Source organism: Lactuca saligna, chromosome 8 (assembly GCF_052625555.1).
Source record: "Lactuca saligna cultivar CGN05327 chromosome 8, ASM5262555v1, whole genome shotgun sequence".
Taxonomy (NCBI): Eukaryota; Viridiplantae; Streptophyta; class Magnoliopsida; order Asterales; family Asteraceae; genus Lactuca; species Lactuca saligna.
Genome location: NC_136424.1, coordinates 188436932 through 188441203, shown reverse-complemented (window position 1 = coordinate 188441203; position 4272 = coordinate 188436932). Strand labels below are relative to the sequence as shown.

Sequence of the window (4272 nt, the reverse complement as noted above, 5' to 3'; positions counted from 1 at the left end):
TCGCATGCCATAATGGTACAGGAAGGAACTAACACTACTAGAAAAATACCCTTTAATGACACGCATTATGTGTCATAAAAGCCACAGATGACATGCAAATGCTTGTCAAGGAAGGCCCTGTCATAAATGAAGATGACACGCTTTTGTGTGTCGTAAACTTATGATGCGCATGTACGACACACATTGTGTGTCAACGAAGGCCCTGTCATAAAGAAAGACGACACGTATTTCCATGTCGTAACCTTACGACGTGTATTTATGACATGCAATGTGTATCATTAAATCCCCTATCATAAATGAACACGACACTCATTTTTCATGTTATAAACTTTAACATACAAATAACGATACACAGTAATGATGTGCATTTACGATACACATTTACAACATGCATTTACGCATAATAGAGAAATAAATATAATACAAAACATTCAATTTCATCTAAATGTCAAAGAATTATCAAAAACATTGTATGTATATTACATGTCAAATGAGGATTCTACCTAACACTTCACATGTATACTTAACAAAAACTTTGTACATATATCAAAAGATGATGCTACCTAACATTTCATTGTTATATCATTTGTAGATACAAAATATCACCGATAAATAAAGGTTGTAACAAAAATTGACCATTCTTAACATATTTCATCAATATCATCATCCGTGTAATGAAGTTTTCAACACCAGACCTAAGAAAAAAACACATATAATGTTTCAGTTGGTTACATAAATCAATCTAGTTAACAAAACATTGGAATATTCATAATACGGAAAAAAAAATATTATGTTAAGTAAATAAACACTAATGTAAGTTTTCTCTTATGTCACAACCTAATACAAAAATAGTTAAATGTCTAAAATAACCTTGAAGGTTGAAACAAAAACATCATAGATATCTATAAATTACTTGTGCACCAATGTTATACTCACTATAATGATAAATATTGAAAGTAAAAGTAACATATTGAATTTAATATATACTTGTTCTTTCTTGTTCTAAAGTTCTATGCCAATTAGATGTTGTTTTGGGGGTTTAATCCTAACACAAACAAACCAACCATTCCTCCAGATGTATAGGTATTAGGATATGTGATAGAGACATTATTAGAAACTATAAATAGTTTGGTATCCCCCATTAAGAAATTAGTCATAATACTATATACTATGGAAATCTTTATGGAAATAGAAACTAGTTTTAGAAATTTGGGACAATCTAGGAAACAAGATAGATAACTTAGCAGCTAGATTGGTATATACTGGACAAGCCTCGTTCACAAAAGGAAAAAATATCATCTCTCTTATGTCTTGTTTAAACATAACAGAAATCAAATCAAATAAAATAAAAAAATATAAAAATATGATTTCAGACAACTACTTGTCTAGGAACTTCTTTAAATACAAATTCTTTCTCCTTATTGCTAAATAATGTATTTTTGTCCTCATTATGTCAAAGAAAACTATATATAGGTATTTCTTTTGGACTTTATGTAAAAAGAATGACTTAATATTTTCATAACTTTTCCCTAGCTTTTTCTATCCTTCCATTTTCACCATTTTTTAAACATCATTACAAAAAAAATAATAATAAATAAATAAAATAAAAACTTCAACATTTACATTTGTTATAGTCTAAGTACACCATTGCTCTAACTGACCTAAACCTCCTTTCATATATTCACGATTTCTGAAGGTGCAACACTCTAGTTGTGTGCAAAGGTTGCATCGCATTGCATAATTAAAATTGTTGCTTCTTTTTTGACAGGAATTGTACTTGGACTCAAAAAAAAACAAGAACTTTTATTGATGTGTATTTAGTGTATTTATCTCCCCAACATCACTTTCTGTACTTTGTGAAAGCTTTTCATCATCTATCCATTGTGTAGTAAGAACTTTTTTTGATGTGTATTTAGTGTAAGTCTTCGGTATCACAACCTGGAATAGGACAACTTATTAATATGTAATTATGTATCCTTCAAATAGACATAAAATGCATTCGATTAAAGGTAAAAATATGTTCCATTTTTACCCTCATTAATATAGTCAAGCTCCTCAAAGAAACGGGCAGCCCATTCATCAACTAACCCAACAACATCCAAAGATATCTATAAATGAAACAAACAAACAGTCAAATGTCATAAAGCAATTGTTTTCTACCCTCGGATAATCAAGAAAAATAGAAAAAGGAACATTATTTGGACAAATATTACATGACGAAAACGTCGAAGAGTCAATCGTAATTTCCTTATGATGAATAAATCAATTGTTACTGTTTCAAGTACATAAGGCCATTGTACCTTAGCATCAACTGAATCCCCATTTTCCTTTAATCTGCCCTTATACACCTGCCTAAGTGAGGCTGCTGCTATAGGAGAAGTTGTGAGTACTGAGTAGATGTTTTTCCATGGATCTCCAAGTTCCTCTTCTGGAAGTACCATGGCCATATCATATGGATACGATGGGACCTTATCATAAAGCTATTGTAGCTCAGTCATTGCAGCAGGGGACAATATGTTTGGCCTAACGGTCAATGCTTTCCCAAGTTTGATGTATGCGGGACCAAAAGAGGTTACAATTTCCGTCAACTCAATTACCCGAGAAAGTTCATTCTGATCAACATAACAAAAAACAACACAGAAGTAAGAATTAAAGGGAAGCAGCAAACATCACAATCTATATTATCCTCATATTAAGAAGCGACAAGGTATATGGTTTTTATTATTTCACATAGATCAAATTCATAGAATAGATGTGCAGAGTGCAGAAAGCATGATAGATCAAACTCACCTCTTTAACCTTCCTATTTATGACATCCCAAGAAGACGTGAAAGAAATCCTCTTACAACAGACGTCAGTTGAATGATACGTGTGGCAACAGCTCATGGCCTTTTACCCCAATATGCTGAGATGCTAGGAGGATCATATATCATCATCAATAATTTGCTACTTTCATCGTTCTGAAAAAAGTATATAGAAAATCAAGAAATTTCAATTTAAGAACATATATGTTCATACTGATTAACAGTTCTAAGTTAGAAATTCTTATTTATAAAAAGTTAAGAAATTATTGAATTGAAGAAAAAGTGATGGATTGCGAATAAGACCTCGACAAGGCGAAGTTCAACATCGTCGGCAGAAAACTGGGAATCGTTTTAATTTTAACACCTAAGCCCTTTCATAAGTGATGTCAATTGCTTATTCTCTTCCATCTGAGCCCTAACACTTTTAATCTCTTGTGAAACTGTCTCCATTCTATGCAGACAATAACAATTCAAATTTGAAACATGAATATTTCTTCACAGAAAGAAAACAGAACTAATAACTTACATATAAGCATTGAAAGCAAATATTAATGTACAATGGAAGTTCCATTGATTGAAGATCCATTGATGGTTCTTGATGTTCTAGGATCGGCTACCATGGGCTTCGGTTCAGTTGTGATAGAACGAGTCACTCCATTTCATCGCTTAACCCTAACAATGTTCAAAAAGGAATGGCAACCTACAGTGGATCTAGTATTGAAATCGTTAGAAGCTAACAAGCGAATAAGGGAGTCGATTTTGCAATAGGTATGAGAGGCTGCTTCCATGGAGAAATTTGAGAGCAAAATTGAATTAAAATAGGTGAAGTTCAACGGTGTATGTACGTATGTAGGTGTATTTTGACAATTTATAAAATGGTGACAAGGTACACCAGAGCACTGGTACCAACATGCTCAGCAATGTGGCTTTTTTAATTTTTTGGGTTTCTTATCGAAGCAGGGAGGTCGATAGATGTTTTCAGACTAAAATCAGAGATTAGAGATCCAAATATGAGAGAATCACAGAAGCGTGACATGTGGATTGGGTTTTTAGGGTTCAATGGTGGAGGCGATGGCTTAAGGTTTTCAGAGAGAAGGAATGGAGATGCAGAGGAGAGTGCAGAAGCGGGGTAGTTCAAAATTTTAGAATTTTAGAGGATTTCATTTCCCCCCATTAAAAATGCAGGTTTGAGTAAAAAAAATTAAAGTGACATTTGTAGATGACAAACATTTTAGATAACTGCCCTCCATGTTTGTATTTTTTTGTTGAACATTAATTTTAAAGCACACAAAAATGCATGTCTTCTATCCTTCAAATTTTTGAAAGATGACATTATTTTTAGGACACAAAAAAATGTGTATCGTGAATCATTGTGTGTCATTAAAGGGCTATTTTCTAATAGTGTAATGGTAACTTGGAAAGTCATCAAGGACCAGAGCAAGTAGAGGTCAAGAGAAATGCTGAACCC

General features: G+C 32.7%; 1 pseudogene; it reads right to left on the bottom strand.

Annotated features, from left to right (window-relative positions):
• Positions 1 to 1803: 1803 nt before the first annotated feature.
• Positions 1804 to 3592, bottom strand: LOC145010378 (uncharacterized; annotated as a pseudogene).
• Positions 3593 to 4272: the final 680 nt, after the last annotated feature.